The sequence below is a fragment of the Haliotis asinina genome, chromosome 3 (assembly GCF_037392515.1).
Source record: "Haliotis asinina isolate JCU_RB_2024 chromosome 3, JCU_Hal_asi_v2, whole genome shotgun sequence".
NCBI lineage: Eukaryota > Metazoa > Mollusca > Gastropoda > Lepetellida > Haliotidae > Haliotis > Haliotis asinina.
In genome coordinates, this window is record NC_090282.1 from 63,366,919 (window position 1) to 63,388,481 (window position 21,563).

A 21,563-nucleotide genomic window follows, 5' to 3' on the forward strand; every position below is an offset into this window, starting at 1 on the left:
ATAGGGTCAGTGAGATGCGAGAGACCCAAGACAAATTGAAAAAGTCGCTCTTGAATACAACAAGAACTCCATGCACCCATTAAGCACAAAAGTCGGGAATAACTCGCACGTGCAGAATGGTCAAATTGAGAACCCGCTCTCGAATACAAGAGTCCAATAAATCCATCAAAAACACCCAGAAACGACAAAATGAGGGCCTGGAAACTGATGAGTCTGTAACATGCGCCAAGTACAAAAACAGAAAGAACACCAAACGACCAGGAACAATTATCTGAAGAACTCCCTCTTGGATGCGTTGACAAGACAATGACGACGCCAGTTGTTCTAAGCGCCATATCATATCGACTGAACCTGTCGTCACCATCACAAAGTAGTTAAGAAGTCTTTAAAATACATTGTACGACCTTCTAAGTCAAATAAATAGAAGACTGACTCCATTTGAAAGCATGAAGAGTCAGTGGCTAGGTTATATTAACAGTGTATCCCCCAGGCACTCTGAAGGAAAATGGTTCAAAGATGGTTCCAAATGTCATCAGCAAACATGAAGTCAAACGAGTAACACACTCTCTGGTATAAACATTGTAAAGGACTGACCTTTGATGACACGAGAGTTGAACCTTTTCCCATCAATAGTCTGATACTGTAGGGTTTTGCTTTTGTGATAATTCATTACACCTGCACATATACACACGTCAAATGACAGCTGATGTTCGATTAAATTCCATGATTTCAGCTGCACTATATGTTATAACTTGTCTTTTTTTTCACAGATAGGCTCACATTTTCGCGAACACCTGGTGTTCACATATACAGTCGGATTGCGATTATGGAAAGAGTGCTCTACTTTTATTTTAAGAGAATAGAACAAATCTGTACGACAAATTTTAAAAATGCGTTTTAACGTGTGTGTGTGTGCGTGCGTGCGTGCGTGTGTTTTGATCGCCCAAATGATGTCGGCTTCGTATTTATATCATGATTGGGTGAGATTTTCGTTTTCAGATAATTACAAGCTCGGAGTATTTCTGAATGTATTGATGTTTTTTGTGTTACTCAGTATGGGTTTATTGATATTTTTCAATGATGTCATGAGACAGTGTTAAGTCAGTGCATTTGTTTTGTCGGGAGGGAAGAAATGGCATTTAACGCCATAGACACGGTCCTTTTGGGGACGTACATGCATGCGTTCGACTGTCTGTACCAGCTAGTTCCGACACATGCTTCGTGACTTGAACAAACCTCAATCATATGAAAGAACAATGCAAGATGAGATGAAAATAGGTTTAATGTTGAGTTTCGTTTTGACTCAAAATGCGACGTACACGTGTACGTACAGCTGCGTGTGTTTATCAGGTTACATGACGCCAGACTACCGACATATCATATCTCATTTGAACACGATACTAAACCCAGAAACTGTACTGACTAAAACAGATTGTATTTTATGTCCTAATGTCGAGAGTCAGGTTGAGTAACAGCAAGTACCATCTTTAGCGAATTTATTGTCACGGTCAGGACATTGAATCGTCGACATTCTGCTTTCTAGACAGCTCCACCAAGAATGCTGCTACTGTGTTAAGAAATAACATTGTTGTGTTGGAAATTTAAGTTTGTTTGAGCTCGTAAACTGGAAGTGATTACTGATAGTATTCAGATACGGCGTGTGTTTAGTTATGTCGGGACGTTAATTTGATTTAATTATTGCTGTTATCATTGTTGCAATTAGGCTGTTGACCCAGACACTTCACAACTGGTGATTTTCTGCTATTCATGCCAAAGTCACCAGACGAGCCACTCCCACGACTCACTCAAACCATCATTGGTACAATTCATTGCCAACATCGTGTCCCGAATAAGTAAACCAACGCGCCAATTTTCTATTACGCTGAGTAAACACTTCTGTTCTGCAGGAATAATTTAATTAATCTCAGGGACGTATGACCAGCTTGTAGAGCAGAGACTGTTTCCGTGGTACAGCGATTAGTGGTTAAGTGCCCTTGACATCGTGGTCTGCCTGAGATAGCAACTACGTGTCGATGACTGTCTTCTAATAGCTGGTTCCTGCCTTGTCACTCCGCACCACAATGAATACTTTGTGGAAACCTCTTTCTCCTCTACTTGGCATCCCCTGTGACTGTAGTTTAATCAACACCAGTCAACATGAACCAACAAGGTTTGTTAAATACTGTTTCACTACAAATCGTCCACGTTCATTTTTTCTATGACCTGTCTGAAAATAATACGATAGATAAAACACGACACATCTGTTTTGGTGTGAACCTATCGTTCTTTATCGACGATGGACATGTTTTGGCATCAACAAAAATGTTGATCATTCATCAAAATACCAATGTAGATTTAATGAAGTACAAAATATATGTGATGCAAACGTGTTTTTATTACGACCTGATGATAATTTACGACAGGAAGTGGTTCATATAATACAACATGAATCGGTCTTGTGTAGCAATGAGATTTGTACAAGTATTTAAAGCAACATAATTTGAACCCGGAGTCATATAAATATTCTTTATTGGGCAACCCGTGCAGTTTAGTTGTAATGCATGTTGCAGAAAACTGCATCAATGGTATAAAGGGGATGACTTTGAACCGTTGGCGTTTTTGTCGCTCTTCTATTCTTTATCACATTTAAACAGTATATTAGGTCTACCGCTGCCTAAGGCACCGCGATTTGGTTTGCAGCCTTGCGTCTCTTGTGGAACATCAGGAACTCCTGATCGTGATATGGCCTCGATTGCTTTTCTACGCTTGCCAGAAACATACCAGTGCTTGTGGTGTTCACCAAAGTGGAAACTGTCTGAAACTTTAATAGGGTATTCCTTACACATTCAACAGACACGCCGTGGTGTAACATGAATGCTCAGTGTGTCTAAAGCGGCGTTAAACCAAACTTACTCAGTCAAGTATTGGATATTCAGCATCGAATTCTGCAAAGTTTACCCCAGTCGTTTAAGTTTAATTAACATTACTTGCGTAAGTGATTGGTGACAACTTTATGTACATACGCTGCATGTGGCTTGGATGCATTTGCAATTTGTTGCATAGCTATGTGATTTAAGCAGTGTGCCGCTATTCTATTCTAAATGTTGCATAACATGCATTGTGTAAAATTGTGGTGCTGAGAAATTACCATATATGGAGAACGGCTGCGAACAGTAGATGCAGCATTTGGCTGTCTTATTGGTGATCATGCCTGACAGAGTAGATGGGTATCTTCTTTAATTGACTGGGTCTCGCAGCAACCCTCAAATCATTAGCAAGGCCTCAACTTGTAAAATTAACTTGCCTCTTGGGATTATCAGTGAAGAAACGGTCTCCTTTCCATGCTAGCTTGATGTCGGGCCATCTCCGAAACGCATGATGCGAAACAACAGTTGTCCATCTGCAACACTCCTCTACTGATGGAGTTGAGGACGTCACTGTACTGATTGGAAATTATGTTCCATCGGTAGGTCCTAACTGGTCTCTGTAAATATATTTTAGTGTTTACTTTCATCACATCGGAGTCTGAAATAACATCTAACGATTAGGGACACCTGGGAATTGGCCATTAGGGCCGCCAATACAGATTTATGGAGTACGAATGCGAATCTTAAGAGTGGAACTATCTCCAGCCTTGAGGCAATGACACAGGACCCAAGGAATCCTATAAGGAGGTTTCTGAGGATCTTATTCACGGGTAAAATAAAACCTGTCATTTGGGTGTCATATATGATTGTTTATTTCAGTGTCAGTGCATTTTGAGTGACAAACGTATATAGTGATTACTAGACGAGTTTCTGTCAGATACAATTCATGTTGCAAAGAGTTGGTTTAAAATGAATCTAAGATAGATAGATTTTAAAACAAAGAGTTTTATGATAAATGCGACATGAATGAGTGCAGTAATCGGTCTCTTACAGATCCAAACCTTTAACCATTTTGATATCGAATCGATGATAATGTTGTCTGTACGTGTTACTGCTTTCGATCCTTACCAGGTCTGAAACACTACAAAACACGTTTTCACCCTGCATGTGTATATTGCATGTATAAGGGTCAATCACATTCCCAAACCAAGTAAGATATTAAAACGTTATCTTTTACTATCCGGACATACTGGAAACTCACCTTGGAGTAGTCAGTGACAAATCTACAATTCTTTCTCAGACGTTTGAAGCTGTCACAATGGTTTTCTTTTACGCAGGTATTAAGGAGTAAATGAGTGAGTTTAGTTTCACGCCGCACTCAGCAACATTCCAGCTATACAGGGGCGGTCTGTATATAATCGAGTCTGGACCAGACAATCCAGTGATCAACAACATGACCATCCATCTGCGCAATTGGGAACCGATCACATGTGTCAACCAAGTCAGTGAGCCTGACCACCCGATCCCGTTAGTCGCCTTTTACGACAAGCATAGTCGCCTTTTATGGCGAGCATGGGTTGCTGAAGGTCCATTCTACCCCGGGACCTTCACGGGTCAGGTATTAAGGAGACCGTGAGATCATGACAATTTTAGATTTTACCATCACAATAATAATGATATTTTGCATTTATATAGCGCGCCATTCACTTGTCAGTGCTCTGTGCACTAAGGATGGAAATTGACACGTGAACAGATGTGTTTTGAGGGCAGTCTTAAAAGATGTTAGTGAGGTGTTGGTTTTGAGTTCAAGTGGTAGCATACAATTTCGTTGCTGCATTGAAAGCGGATGATGTTTTTCCAAAATTGGTTTTGATGTTTGGGACTTTCACAAGCATTTGGTTGTGGGATCTCAGGGAGCGTGAGGGCTGAAACATGTAGCCCTTAAGGACGATCTTACTAGTATACACATAAGGAAATGGATGGGGATGTCACATGACATTGAAAATAATAATTTTATTCAAGCTGACCCAAATAGTTCTTACATTGTTGGCAAGGAGGCAGATATAATTTGTTTGTGTGTTGATTAACGTCTCATGCAGCAATATTCCACCTTCCAGATGTCTGTTACTAATCGTGTCTTGATCAAACAACTCAGTGATTGATATCATGAGCAACTGAGAAACGATGACATGCCTCAACCAGTTCACCGAGAACAGCCATCCGTTAGTGGCCTTTAAGACAAACGTCTGGTGAAGATCACTTCTAAACAGGTTCTTCAGAGTCGGAATGTGACATTACAAAAAGGGCTCATTATCGCAATTAACCGAAGATGACGTCATGACTATTATGGTTACATTTAAAATATGGAATCAACATCCCTCACGTGGATAATCCGTAGTTTCTCATTGATCATAATTTTTCTCGAACTGCTTGTTGAAACGAAAATCAATCATCGCTGAATTCTGATATAATACATTTTTGAACTGAACGAAAATTCAATGTTTTTCAGTAACAAAAACAATTACTCGCCGCTTCATTCGGACTATAGTGAACTGCATCCTTCCGGATATATGGACAATATCTAAAGTCGGTTAAAGTCTGCATTTTATCGAGAAATCAGAGCTGTTTTTCAAAGTTTGGTGATAGTTTTACGTCCTTGGAATCCATTATATATTCCTGCTACTCGAATGGACATTTCAGGCCCAGATGTGAAACTATTGACCTTTAGAAAGGAAAGTTTGAGCACGTCTAAGTTCACACAATTGAGAGATATTGGTCTCGCGATAGTGCTCAAGACGCTAACGGATTTATAGGCGGTGATTACAGTGTACAAGGCCGCGGAGCCTCTGCATCCGACATAAACACTGGCGCTGACATGATGCTTTATGCATATATTCGTGTTCTATTCACCTTAAACATCACGCCGTTTTATCGTTGCTCCCATGTGTTTGAGAAACACCATCCAGAGCGAAATGTGCTATTAAGAATTGCTCTGCATGTGGTTTTACCGTAAAGGTTATGATTGATGCGCACTGTGGATGTGCATGGGGAAATGATCAAATTAAATGAGGATGTAATGTCCAATTTTCACGTAGGGGGTGGTCTTTTTACCTTACATAAGTTATTTGCTGTGTTATTTTCATACACCAATGCATATTACAATAACACGCCTTTCGGCTCAGCTCGTAGTGTGAGAATTGATTAATATTTAAGTGAAAAAGTTTGTGCATGCTGAGAAATGGTAATATTTGCTGGAAGCCATCGTGCAGGGTTTAAATACTCTATTTCTAGATTTCCAGTCAAACTGGATCGAGTTCGTTAGGATAACGAAATAGTTCGAGTTACGTTGGGTTCGAGACAACCAAAGCATGAACATGTTTCTATTAATAGTCAGATGTTGTTGAATAATGTTATCGTGGAAATACAATTATTTTGTTTGAGATGAATTGAGAGTCATCAGTTAATGCTTAATCTATATACATAGGAATAATTATTCTGTTCGAGATATCAGGGAACTCGACACACTCAGACCAATCGGAAGATAAATGTATGAACAAGAACATATTGCGTCGCCGTATTCATTTACCAGAGGACTCTCAAGAACACATTTAGTCTATCCCAGGTATGGATCTATTGGTCCAAGATTTGCGATATATGTCACGCTTCACCAGGTTCCGAGAATGATATTGATAACTGATCACTGACCACCGCAATCAAACCCCTAATACTGGAAAATCACCCGCTAGCACACTGAACTTTGAGTGCATGGCACATCAGGACTATGCATAATGAAACCGACATGAATTTTGTACAACATATACCATTTAGCCCAGGGTGATTCATAGATAAATTTGTTTCGCCCCACCTTGCACATAGTTTAATCTATTTGCGATATCTCTCGATATTTTACACCCAAAAGAGATAACTTATTATGTTACTGCATGTATTGCATGTACGTACATTCTACCCCGTTCGGCGAGTATATGTCAAAGTGCTAACTCACTCACCCACCGATCAGCATTTCCATAAACGGGGAGAATGTCATGGTTGTATCACTTGCTTGATAACGGTGTTAGTATCTACGCCGAAACGTCGCACTCATCGCAGTAAAGAGTTGACTAATCATAGACATCTTTTCCCTTCATTCTTACAACTTCTAAAATGACTCTCAAAGAAGTTATGAAGAACGAAGGTACAGATCTTCCGTGGGTTCATGATATATACACAAGGATAAAAGTATTGCAACATCGGTGATTTTTCAACCCCATAAAGCCACACCTATTCAAGTCATAATTATCACTTTGACGCTCCAGGAGCACCTTACAATAACTGCAATGACGAGCAAGCATCGCGTAAAATACGTGTATCCATTGTTAAACAAATATCACGTTTCAGCTGTTGTAACAGCTCGATAATTCCTTACATCATCTCTTGGTATATTGCTCAGAAAGATGTGAAATGGAGAGTTTGAGCAAAGATGTTTCAACAAGCGTTACACAATCAAGATGTGTGTTCAGGACATTGCTGTTTAATCCTAACATTCCTGTGTCTTAAACTTCAAGAGACCCGGCGCTGTTGCATACCAGATTAGATGTAGTGGTGAATTTGCCTATCTCCATCTGTGCTTCCGTATCACGAATAATTGATCCTTCCGTTGCTTTATCACACACGGATGCCCTCGGCAGACAAACACTGCTATTTAATGATCACCGTTGTATCCTTTAACTAATTAAAGGTGAGAGACATCAGTTGAAATGTTTCACCAAATTCCAGAATGTGTCTTATGAAGTCTCTGTAACCTTTTGACCCAATTACGATCTATATGCTGCTACTTAATGGCCACCGTTGAATCCCTAGACTAATTAGAGACGAGAGACGTCATTTGAAACGTTTCGCCAAATTCCAGAAGGTTTCTTGTGTATTTTCTGTAGACTTTTGACCCATTTAAGATCAAATGCAATATATGTTTTAACGGGAACGATGAAAGCGGAAAGGGAGGACCATAAGATCCATACTGAATCTTACAAAGTTACTCCATATGACCACTGTTCATTCTTTGACTAATGAAAGATAACAGACATCATTTGAAACGTTTCGCCAAATTCCAGAAGGTTTCTTGTGTAGTTTCTGTCACATGCAATATATGGTTCAGCTCAAAACAGTGAAAACGAAAACAGCGAAACAACAGGACTTTTCAAATATAATAGAATTGTCTCTATGGTTATATTTTTATATGAGTTAAAATACAATCTTATCTGATCATGAAGCTTTCATGTTTTACGGGGGTCGAGATCTCAACCATCAAGCCATCGGTGCCACCACGCAGTCAGGAAATGCTCGTTTGCAACCTGAACGTGTGTCATCAAGTTTTCAGTGGTCCTTTTCTTCGAACACAGTTCGAATGACTTTGTATTGAAGGCTATTTAAGGAGGGAGTAGTGATGTAGCCTAGTGGTTAAAGCGTTGCTCGTCACACCGATGACCCAGATTCGATTCCCGACATGTGTACAATGTGTGAAGCCCATTTCCCCCAGCTATTGCTGACATATTGCTGAACGTAGAGTAAAACAAACTGGTTCACTCACTATGTAAAGACCAGAAGTCATGAATGTCCACACGGGCATTGGGACATTTTTAAGGGCCAGAAAAAATCACTTGTGTTTTACTTAACATGATAATGATTACATATTACAGTCCTGTTAGAAGGAGTTCTATTCCTGGGGTATTTGCACAACATAAGAGTAAATTTAGTCTTCGCGTGTTGCATCAGATATGTTAGATGTTTATCCATGAAGAATAATTCAAAACATGCAAAGGCTTTACACTGACTCTAAATAAATGGAAAGTGATCATGTAACACACGCAAAAGCACACACTTATGCTTCACTTCCCATTTACAACGAATAGTTGTCGTAAAACATTACAAAATGGATACAAAACTCCAATTTATATTAACTCAGCTATCTGATACATAGATGAAGCAAAACATGGTATAAATGAGGACGAGCTAAGCATGAGATATCGTATCAATTCTAATTTATATTTGCGATAAACTAAAAAGTGGATGTACGCTATTTCCATGCACGCCCAAGATTGTGAGTCGAGATCAGGCAACAAACAGACCACCTACTCCGAGGATGTTTCATACGTTCACGTCTATCATACTTCCATACGCATAACCGTCCACCAAGACACCAAAGCCTCAGGCATGCATGCTGTTTCGTATCGTTGACAATGGTAACAGATCCGTACCAAAACCAGATTCCGTGTCTGGCGGCAAAGTTGGAAAAGGATTTTTTTTTAAAGCAGAAAATCAATATTTTAATAATCCCTGGATATTTTCACTCGACTGGTAAAGCAATCATCCATGTTGTTGCTAGTTAATACCCTTAGCGATGGGAAACGTTTGTCTTCCCATGAAACAGGTTTAGCTTCAATCTCGAGATTTAAATGTCAATAGTTTATTAATATATAGAACAACGTAATGGCATACGATAAAATGGACGTCCTGCTCACGCAAAGACATCAGCGTGTTTAGTCACCTTTAAGTTTATGTCAAGGAAATTTTCATACTGATATGTATGTAAACATGTTATTACTTACATGGGGCACATCGTGACATTCTAAAGCAGGTTTTCATGTATCACTGTCGTACAGAATGCATCTTCCTAAACTCCATGCAATAACATGCAGGCTGCACTCAAAACACTGGCATCGATTCAAACCTGGTGTAATTTGTCAATGATATTTTTTTTCATTTCCTGCCAATTGATGAATTACCTCATCTTCCGGAGTATAGAAATGGTAAATAATTATTATTACTGTGAGTAATAGCCTTTAATAACACGTGCCAATGGTTTCCTTGGGAGTGTTCGTAGAAAATGCTGTCACGACATGTTACATTCAGATGTTACATTCAGACGCATTCATTATCGTTCGTTACGGTTAACCTTGAAATACGTATACATTTAGACAATTATTCCTCGAATAGATGTATTGATGAAATATTAGATATCATATCGTTATACCTGGTACATACTGAGAAAGATATTACTGAGAGTGAATAATTAATTACCATGTCAACAAATAGTATATTATTAGTTCCAACCATTCAAGAGTCATGAAGGTCCCAGGGTAGAACAGGCGTTCAGCAACGCATGCTAAATAGCTTGCCATAGAAGGCGACTAGGCTTGTCGTAAGAGGCGACTAACGGGATCGGGTGGTCAGGCTCACTGACTTGGTTGACACATGTCATCGGTTCGGAGTTGCGCAGATTTATGCTCATGTTGTTGATCACTGGATTGTCTGGTCCAGACTCGATTATTTACAGACCGCCGCCATATAGCTGGAATATTGTTGAGTACGGCGTAAAACTAAACTCACTCACTCACTCACTCACTCCAAGCATTCAGGTCTTACCTATGGATAGGATCGCAAAGTTACATATTTTAAGGTCTTACATGGTCTTACATGGTTTTACATGGTCTCCATGACTATCTTCTTTGGCAACCATAGAATGAATCTGTTTTTAATCAAATGTTTAAACATTGTGCAAACGCGAAACTTGTTACGTTTGTGTTTATATCAATATTAATCAAATATTCAAACAGACATAAAAATATGTTAAAAGAGAATGTTAACACCAGTATTAAAACAAAGGCCTTAAATTATTCTGTAAATCTTAGTAATGAGGAAAAAAAACAATTAAAAACTCGTTTCTGTGTTATGTGCTACTTTAGGCACTTGCTCTTTAACGTCTAATTGTTGACGTAGATGATAGTTTTATGGAAATGACGGCGTAACTTCAAAGCACGGAACGGCACATTTCCGAATCAATAAGTCTGTCAGATGAAATTCATTACGATAATAATAACACGTTATCATACGTATTAGGTACTATCATTTTGGAAAGTATTGTCATGAATTTCAAAGTATGAAATTGATTATGCAAATGATGAAGGGTTGTATTTTGAGAGAATGCGACAAGGAGACAGGCACGTGACCTGTAAAGAGCAGTTCTGTGTTGTGTTAATTGGAACACGCATATATGTCGTGTCGAACTTCAAATGTCAAGGCAGATGGTTCTCATTGGAACTAGCAATCATCGTCACGTCAGTGACAGTCTCCAAATTTCCACAGATCCCTTACAGATCCCATTAGATGCAATATGCACGCATTCTTCCCGTTAGAGGTGATAGTGATTGGTTTGCGATTATATGGAAAGAATTATTGTTAAAGCACAAACATTTTAGAGTCGCAGGGCATTTATAAAATTAATTACTTTACACGTCAACTACTCTGTGTTAAACAGAATTCGCAATGGTATTTCCTGGAATCGCATAAACCAGATTTCAGACGCGATATAGCGAAGAGATGGACGCCATTATATCGGAATGTACAGTGGGATTGTCAGCCATGAATACGTAACCGGAATCATTACAAAAGGTTCTTTTAAACCGAAAACATTTTATACCTTTGGCTTTAAATCGAATTTCTATCCGATGTAGGAAAACAATCAGTAAAGCATGACATAGATCTGAATGTTAAAAACGGACACGTGATGGTGACTTTCCAAAAGTAACACATCTGCGTACAATGCTTTACACAAAACCATTCTCTCACGATCAGTCATTCAAGCCTAAGCAATATATACATGCGGTCACCTACAAATGAGAATCATTAGTAATATAACATAATACTATCTTTTCACCAAATAACCATAACTGCCTCTCCGGTGCGCCTGTTAAATTTGGTCAATCTAGACCCATGTGGTCTTTGTCGTGTCCATTCCTATAAAAGCATTTATTTGTGATAAATGTGCAAAACCCATGCCTAAAGAATGCATTCCGATGCACGGTAATAGAACCTGGATCAGATCAAAGAAACAGGTTGTTCATTTCAGGGCATGATTTGTAGCTCTATCCTACTCAGACTTTGCTAAGGATCAAATCATGGATTCAACTGAAAACTGTTGTGTGGGGTCAAATTTGGTTCAAATACCTTAGTTTATTGTAAGCATGGATCCTAGACTTCAGTATGTCGTCGCATCGTGGATCCCATACCTGCTAGTTACATGTGTTGTTTATTTGTCAAAGATTTGTTCCATGATTTGCGAAATGGTTGATTGGTACCAGGAAAACCATTTCTATGGTTACTCAGGCATCAACTCCATAACGTTAGATTACAGTGGTTGTGAGCCTAAAGAGGGGCTACCATATTATTATATGTCCAGTTTTAAATTTCCAACTATAAATCTACGTTTACGTAAAGTAGTGAAAGTTTGTTATCCTTAAGAAAGTGTGAACAATATACTGAAGACAAAAATATATTATTTGGTGTATATACACACGACAAGCATCAGCGTAAAGGAGTACCCAGTCCTTACTATCCTCAGAAGCTGATTTTATTTGTGTGAAGGTCAGCATTTATAAAATAGGTTAGTGAGTGAGTTAGTGAGTATGGTGTTAGCGATATCCCAGCAACAGTACAGCGGGGGACACGAGTAATGGGGAATCGAGCTCGGGACTTTGGTGTGACGAGCGAATGCTTTAACCACAAGACTACCCTACCATCCCTCACCCCCACCCCAGTAACCACGATTCACGAATAACCCTCCTTCTCTCTCTCTCTTTCTCTAAGCGTGTGTGTGTGCACGCGCGCCCACAGAGGTAAGACACAGCTATCTCTATTGAGGAAAGTCACAAATAAACATTACATACGTTTATGCTGTGAAACAAGAAAGCAGTTGTCCTGCGTGAAATTATTTTGGACAAGGAATTTAATTATCAAGCAAAGTGGTTGAAGTGGTTAGAGCAGTCAGTATTTGTGAAATAAACAGTATTATATAACACGGGTAATTTTCAGTGGGCTGAAGTACAGGCGGCGGTAACGAGCCGAGATGAAAGGAACATACGCGAGTGTGATGGACGAACTCTAGTCGGAAGTGCCAACAAGCTATCATTGACCAGGCTAGTAGTCAGAGTGACCTGTCATTTCGCACACTGACATGGGAACTTATCCCTTATTGCTTTCCGGCTCCAGATGATCGTCTTCATATCTCCGATTGCGCATGTCTGTATCTACAAGCCTCTCTTTGAATCAACATCATGGCGCGCCAACTGAAGTCGCATGGTGCCTGAGACTATCGGGGTTGATAGAGAGTACGTTGTAACGGTACGCGGTGTTCAGAAACTGTAATGGATTGTGAATGGTTATGAGTGATAAATCATAGAACTGGTTATGGTTAAGTAGCTTAACCATCAAGACTTAACAGTGAGTCTGGAGGCAGTGATAGTTTAAGTAGAGTTATGACTGTGTGATTGAATTAACGGGTTCATCGCGATTGAAATATTTCAGATCTGTTTCAGTCGGCCATGTGTCCTGAATAATTAATAACGTCTAATGTCTGATAATGTCTTGCAGCCATGTAGCTGCCGATCTGATGATCTTATGATCCGCGGGAATACCGGCTTATTAGAAGTGGTTCCTAACTGACCGTCAGATCCAAACAAGAAGATCCGTTGGACAGGCTCGTCGGCTTGGCTGACATAGTGTCATCATGGCCCTTTGGTGGTGGTTGCTGCTTGTGATTTTAGTTCCCAGTTTCCCTGGGCAATGATGAATTATTTCGAAACACTGCATAGCTTGATTGCTGCTTCAGCTCTAAACAATATTCACCCCTTTACTATAATTGACTCACTTGCGCAATACAAAACATTTTCCAAGCACCTTTCCATGGCATATTGCGCGTTTGTGCGCCTGATTGCGATATTGATATAAATTCAGTTCTGTGTCTGCGACGTTATTTTGCCATTCATGACCCGTGAGATGTGTCTCTTCAGATAATTGAGAGTGATTATTCTCTAGCTTTGGTGGTGTATATTTCAGACGTCGTTGGTATATTTTTCAAAACCGTTTTGCAAAGTCTGGAGCTTGGCCAACACGAATACTTGAAATGTTTTTCTTCTTTCCAGATATGACGTAGCATTTATGAGTGCCAATATCCTTTAATCTCATCTCAATAAACATGAAACAAGTTCTTTCGACACTCATACGTGAACCTTGTATTCCGAATTATCGTACATTGTTGCGTCATTTTTTTCGATGCCTATGTGTTCAAGTCACAAAACCGTTAACAATACCCTCACGAACAAATATCTATAACAGGAATAAATAAGTCGCTATTCATAAATATCTGCGTATACCTATATTAGGGCATGACTCACCTCTAAAGTATATGGCGTTATACAAAGAGGATACGTGTAATTACTTAATTCGTGTATCTATGTCAGTATATGAAAGCTATACATATATTGGTCTGTACATTCGTCTCAGGATCCTAGATATGTATTCGTAAATTGCAGATAAATGCGGCATAAAAATTATTCATATCAGCCACATGTGAGTGCACCGTTTAGACTTGTGTCGCTGCATTATGTTAACACGTGTATTCGTGTTTACTCTAGAACGTGAACAGTATAAAGAAACGGACACTGGAGAATAGGTAGTCAATGGCGAAAGAGGCGCTTTAACATACCTGTAGAAGGCAAGCTGGTATTGTAAGCCCCACTGATTAAGAACCGTTGGTATTACACGTCTATGCTGTCCATTATTGTGGTTTACTTGAAATGTACACAATACGTAAACCGAAGCCGTTTGCCATTGGACACAACGTTGTTTGTTAACGATTCACGTACATCCGAAAATGAATAAAAAATCAATCCCCTGCCAGATTTATTAATATCGATTATTGTTCCATTGCTGACTGTTTTAGATTACATACACAATTCAGATGTGGTCGTATGAAGACATGTCTTATGAGCAAGGACGACTTACCTATAAAGAAAACAGGATGGTTACAATATGAAAACTTTCTTACCTTAATAAATCAAATATGTTCCATCAGCAAGGGTAGTTTCCAACTGTTTCATTAAAGAATCCATTACATCTTCGTCTGGGGAATATTGGTAATAATATCCTCAAGAATATTGCCAAACACTGATTTAACCTAATGACACTGCTGGTTGGCTGGTCTGTATTGATGAAAACATGTAAATTCCTCTGGCTGAAAACAAAACACCCCTTCCACCTCCGTAAGATAGCAGATGAACACGTTTCTATTCCCTGATTGGGTGGATCCTGTCGCTAATTCTCCTTGGTTCCTCTGAGTGTTCGCGCCCCAGTGAATCCTATGTTACCAAATATATCCTATCCGACAAGCAGTGGCAGATAGGGGATATCACAACCTATTAGAAATGCCAGAGTATGGTGCGGCTACGTACTGCAGAACCCCGGACTGTTTGGACTGGTGTCTCTTCGCACCGCCTCCAACGGTGGACGACACGATACTTAACAGACAGTGAACACGCCTGTTTGATTTCATTATGGGGGCACTTTCGGATTATATAGACGACGGTCAACTGTCAATTTAGGGCAAGACTTCATAGCTGACATGAAAAAGCTTCTTTTTTATTTCTCCCCTTTTAGTTAATTTGCTGATGTAGTTATCTATTATCTTTATGGGGATAAAGGGATGAGCAAGGAAGACTCAATGAAGTGTCATCACATTTGATATTGCCCGTAGACTGGAGCGGATGGATTGCTTAATGACCAGTGTCTACCTGCCCTCGAGATATTACCTGTACTTAGTTGTAGCAGGGTGTGGTAATTACAAATGCCGTGGCCCTTCAGTACCTGTTTCAATGCCCTGGAGACGCTTACAGTCAACTGATCTTAATAATTATTTCTATCAGAATTATTTGCTTTGCAGACACAAATTAGTTAAAACCAACTATCCGGTCGTTGACATTTTGTTTCGTCTCTTGTCCGTCTGTACACGGGTGCCACATTTTCTGATTAACCATGCCATGTATATATAATAATATTTTGTGTAGAAAATAGTTTCCAAAACCAAATGGGATTATTCAGATTAGCGGGATGTATTTTGGATGTCGAAGAGCCTTTTGATATTTAAATGTTTTGTTGAGAGATTGCAATTCACAAATGATAAAAAAATCTAAATTGTGCTAATGATATCTGAATTTATTATAATTTCCAATTTATTTTAACATTTACCGACTTACGTAATGCAGGTATTCACTTTGTTTAGTTTGTAACTACATCAGCTGTGTTCTCCTTGTTCGTGTCAGGATAAAGTCAGAACTCAGGGAGTCAGAATATAAGTGAGTGACTATTGATTTATTCAGGGTTAGTTTAAACTGAGTTTTCACGTGGAACGAAAACTATAATGGATTTCAACTTCAAGGTGCATTAAAGCATCCTGTTAGTTTTGATATCGATATTATTTCAAACATATCTAATGTTCCACTTTTTTTACATATTAAATAGAAAAGTGCCTTTATTTTTGTGTTTTTGAAAACGTTACGAAATGGAGTCAATGTTCGGAGTTGCTCAGCACAACTTGAGTGATAGAGTGTGGCGCTTAATGAACTTATGTAGCAACATCACACGAGCGGAACTAACACAATGTCGAACCCAGTCATCTGGTGAAAAACTCAACACGACCTGTTTGGCTTTCATTCGACAGTTGTTACATAGCAAATTATCAATGAATTTGCAATGAAGTATGTTTTAATTTACTAATTTTAAATGTCTGACTATACCTTGCCTGACATCATGTAATATATAGTGTGACATCTTTCTCCCATATGGCACGTCTATCTTCTATGGCCTCGGCATCTCTATCGTATGTGGTATCTCTGTCTTGTCTGTTACATCTGTTTCGCATGGTCATTTTATGAGATATGGTATGTGAATCATATATGTATCTTAATTTGGTACTATGGCATAATTACATACCATGATATCTTTGTCTTCCTTAGTATCTCTCTATAGTATGATATTTTTGTCGTATTTGGTACCTTTATCTCCTCTGGTATCATTAAATGAAAGGTCTCTATATCTCTTGTGGTATTTTAAACTTGTATCTTCCAACTGTATGGTATCTTCATCTAGTGAGATATTTCTGGCATCTACGACATCTGTTTATTGCATGGCATCTCTATCTTGTATGAATTCTTAATATTGTATGGTATCACTGGTTTCTATGATATCTTTGTACTGCATGCGATCTTCATATTGTATGTTATGTTTAAACTGCATAGTATCTCTCTGGATTATGGGACCCGTGAAGGTCCCTGGGTAGAATAGGCCTTCAGCAACCCATGCTTGCCATAAAAGGTGACTATGCTTGTCGTAAGAGGCGACTAACGGGATCGGGTGGTCAGACTAGCTGACTTGGTTGACACATGTCATCGGTTCCCAATTGCGCAGATCGATGCTCATGTTGTTGATCACTGGATTGTCTGGTCCAGACTCGATTATTTACAGACCGTCGCCATATAGCTGGAATATTGCTAAGTGCGACGTAAAACTAAACTCACTCACTCACTCTGGATTATGGTATCACCATCATGTAAGGCATCTTGTGGTGCTTCTATCATGCATCGTGCCTTCATCTTGTATAATTTGTTTATCATGTGCGATATATCTGTCATGTAGTATCTATGTAGCATAACCATAGACCTACCAAATATATATTCACTACTGCATAGAGTGAGTGGAGGATTTATCAACTCTTTAGTGTCATTTTGTATTTTTCCTGTATGATATCTCCGTCTTCTGTCTTTATCGTGTGACGTTTTCACGAGGCATGTGATGAGGTTTAAAGTACTGCTTCATTGTATGACAAAGTTATTTTATATTGCATGTCATGCAAGAATCCTAAATGTATTGAATGACAGGTGGATGGACAGTGCAGGAGGACGCAGTGAATAGTTACCAATTACTAACCATATAGGGTGGATCTGAACATGTATGTATGTATGTATGTATGTATGTATGTATGTATGTATGTATGTATGTATGTATGTATGTATGTATGTATGTATGTATGTATGTATGTATGTATGTATGTATGTATGTATGTATGTATGTATGTATGTATGTATGTATGTATGTATGTATGTATGGAAGGTGAGTGAATGAGTTTAGTTTTACGCCACACTCCGCACTATTACAGCTATATGGCTGCGGTCTGTAAATAATCGAGTCTGGACCAGACTATCCAGTGATCAACAACATGAGCATCGATCTGCGCAATTGGGAACCGATGACATGTGTCAACCAAGTCAGCGAGCCTGACCACCCGATCCCGTTAGTCGCCTCTTACGACAAGCCTAGTCGCCTTTTATGGCAAGCATGGGTTGCTGAAGGCCTACTCTACCCCGGGACCTTCACGGGTCGATGGATGGATGGATGGATGGATGCATGCATACATCATATTGAGAGGGAATGTGTGCTAGTGTTATGTTTTATGCAGTCAAGCATATACAGCACACCTACACAAACACATGCACATGAGTGTGAGTGTATGTCTCTCTCTGTGTGCGCGCGTGTGTAAATTGCAATACAATGTTTCCATGATGAATGGTGTCTCTAAGACCAATCTGAGCTTGCACTGGTCGAACAAATAGCATTGCTCCCCCCAAGTCAAGAAAGTAGAAACGGACTGAGCAGAAATCAGCCACACACATAGCATTAGGTCGACAGACAGTCCTGCATTCGGTGCTAATGCACCAGCAGTCCATATACGTCCTGGGATCCAGACTACATGTAGGGCGCATAATACGATACAATTGCACGTCATTTGGTCTCAGCCATGGCTTCCAGATTCTCTTTGATCGCATCATCCCTGCGTCATGTCATCTTCTGACTGCTAGTGACGAAAAGTAATATATGTCCTCTTAAGTGGAATCAAAGAGCAACGGATCATTAGGATATAAGGTACAGCCGATATGTAAGCAACCGAGCAGATGCTTGCATTCAGTGTTACAAATAATTACAGACATTACATGCATACAACTAAATTGAAGGTAATCTCTGTAAACATCGTGTTATTTTGGAACTTCTCTAACACAGAAAGAACTCACGGTAAAAACTACTGTTATGTGAAAAAGTCCACATATATCTCCTGAATACAATTTGGAGTTGATTTCAGTTTGATATTCTTCCCTGTTATCGATCGGAATAGCGTCTCGCTTTAATGAAGCTGGTTTCAGACCTTTAAACACCTACTTTCTCACCCCTCGTAGGTATTTTAGGACGGTCGATAAGGCGTAATCTGCAAATACATCACTTTAAATAAGTAACACAAATTGGTGTACGTGAGAAACGTCAACGCAATGATTACCTTAACAGGTCCCAAGTTACTCTAAATCTGCAGTTATTTCTCTCACTCTGCATTACCATGTACCAACTACAATAACTTTTCATATGAGAATACGGTCTTTAATAGGACTGATCACAATTGTCCAGAGTCAGGTACAAGACGTTAGTGCACGCCTTATGTGTCAAAGCGGGCAGGTCAAATACTCAGTCGGTTGACGAAGCGGCAATCGGAACACACAATTGTATCCATGTGAGATACTTCTTGATCAGAACAACGTCGATCGAACAGGTTGGTCTATATCGAAGCCCGACGCCTTGATACGGCCCAGCCTTTTTGTGTTGTACGAACAAGTGTCAACAGATCCTGCTTTTGTGTCCACACTATTCGGTCCGCGGCACTGGATTGGAAAGGAAACGGTGTTCTTTCCAAACTGTCTTTCAGTGAGTTATTGTGACTCGTTCAAGCAATTGATTCGGTGCAACGACCCGTAAGATTTTTTTAATATAGCTTGTTGGTTGAGTTTGAGGGAACGTCGTGTATATATGCTTTGTAAGCAGTCGTCTGTGGCTCAAATTGTTGTACAAACGTTAATGCATTCGGAGAAATAGTTTTGGGCATTCAACTAAGCCGAACCCTATTAACTCGCATCAAAGCTGTGTATTACCGACTAACACTGAAAGTAATATATCTTCTTTATGTGCCATATTTGATGATGGCCACCTAACCTATAACGCTAATCTTATGCAAATTAGGGACCATTTGCAATAAAAGGCTTAACTTAAGACACAGCTGAAAGGAAGACGATCATATAATCGGAATTGCGCAAGTTTTAAAGTAACGAGGCTCCAGTTATGGTCAAATTTGCAACTATTTATGTGAAAAATCAAAGCCGAAGGAAAATGATATTTGGTTACCTTTGATTTCTTGACAATAAGAAGAGAATGAAATGAAGTATAAGTGCGTTAGCTTCGTTCCTTTACTGTATGTTGCAACGCGAATATTGTATACACTGCAACAATAGGTACGCCTGGATCATAGTTTACATGCCATTCCCTCTGATATCGATTTGCTGGTCTTAATGATGATTTTCTTCAGACGTTGTTCAAGATATTTCATCTACAGTAAATAAATATAGCTGTAGCAGCAAAGTTGATGGATTCCTATTTCAAATGTTTTGCGTTAAAATCCAAATTACAACAAGCCTTCTCAAATGCCAGTGTTTTTATGCTAAATTATTCATTCTAATGAGAACAAATTTGCTTTTATAGAATGAGTTGAACAGCCAAATGTTTTCTTGTAGCGGGAGCAAAGAGGATACGTGTATGTCAATTACAGCGTTGATTGTATTCTTTTTTATGATCCTTGAATTACATTCTTATTTATTTAACAGTTTGAGTGCAAAAACATATTTCAGTTTTAGATTCCCACTGTGGATTGCGAGGGTGTGGTGCCAGGTTAAGTGTCGCATGACTGAAGCATGTAAAGCGAAACCTAATGTTTAAATTTTAAATTTCTATATTTCTAAGACATCCTATCTGACATATATACTACTCAAAAGATATAAAATAAGAGTATAAGAGTATCATTCACTGTAATAATCAGTATGTGTTCATTAACAGTTTCCCATATGCCTTTGTTTGTTTGCCATTTAACGCTGCTCTCAGCAGTATGCCAGCTTTTTGGCGACAGTCTGGATTTAATCGAGTCTGGATTAGACTATCCAGTGGTCAACATAGTGAACATCGATCTTCACAAATGGGATGAGATGAGATGTGCCGAACAGTACAGCAAGCCTCACAGTCCGAGTCACCTCTACAAGCCTGCTGGATTACCGGAGGTTACTTTAAACCCGGATCTTCATGTGTTCCCTGAAGAAGTACCATGCTGCTTGAACCATAGTGTGGCGGGGAATATTATAAACGGGTTTAATTTATTATATGTTTGTGGGGAACTGCACCAGGGCCATAGGAGCAACGACCAACCACCCGAACTACTAGGCTATATCGTTAGAATTGAATAAGTGCGTGACTATGTTTTTACTGTACAGTGAACAATGTTCAAGTAGTTCAATTGTATGGATGAAGGAAAGGTTCCAAAGCTATATTTCCTGGTGGATATGGAACCAGGTGTTTGACTTGATCAACCAGCATTGTAAACCCATTGGGTCTGTCAAGCTTAACATATCGGGAGCATTACATTTTCAAAAATCACTGACCCCATTAATTAGTCCACGGATAAGTCATTCATTTGCAGGATAACTATTCCTGGATATTCATCACCTAATTCTAAATCGGTGTACGTGCAAGAACGACGACCTTACTCGGAAATCTACTTCTCTGACACAATCAATGAATCTTCACCCTCACAATCACACCCCTAAATCATCTTAACGATAAACACTGGCCTTGCATAAACAGAGAGAGCTAGGTGTCTGCGGTAATGCATGGCATGTTAAAGTGGATAGGAATGATCTGGTTATGTTATCGGGAAGCATCAGCATCTGTCTG

The 21,563-nt window shown here is 39.3% G+C and overlaps 1 protein-coding gene across 1 annotated transcript in view; it reads right to left on the reverse strand.

Annotated features, from left to right (window-relative positions):
- Window positions 1–14,917, reverse strand: part of LOC137278301 (neuronal acetylcholine receptor subunit alpha-10-like) — a 211,339-nt gene extending 196,422 nt beyond the window's left edge. Inside the window, exon 1 of the mRNA XM_067810550.1 lies at window positions 14,746–14,917. The gene's annotated coding sequence lies outside the window, so the exon portion shown is untranslated. The remainder of the gene's footprint in view (window positions 1–14,745) is intronic.
- Window positions 14,918–21,563: the final 6,646 nt, after the last annotated feature.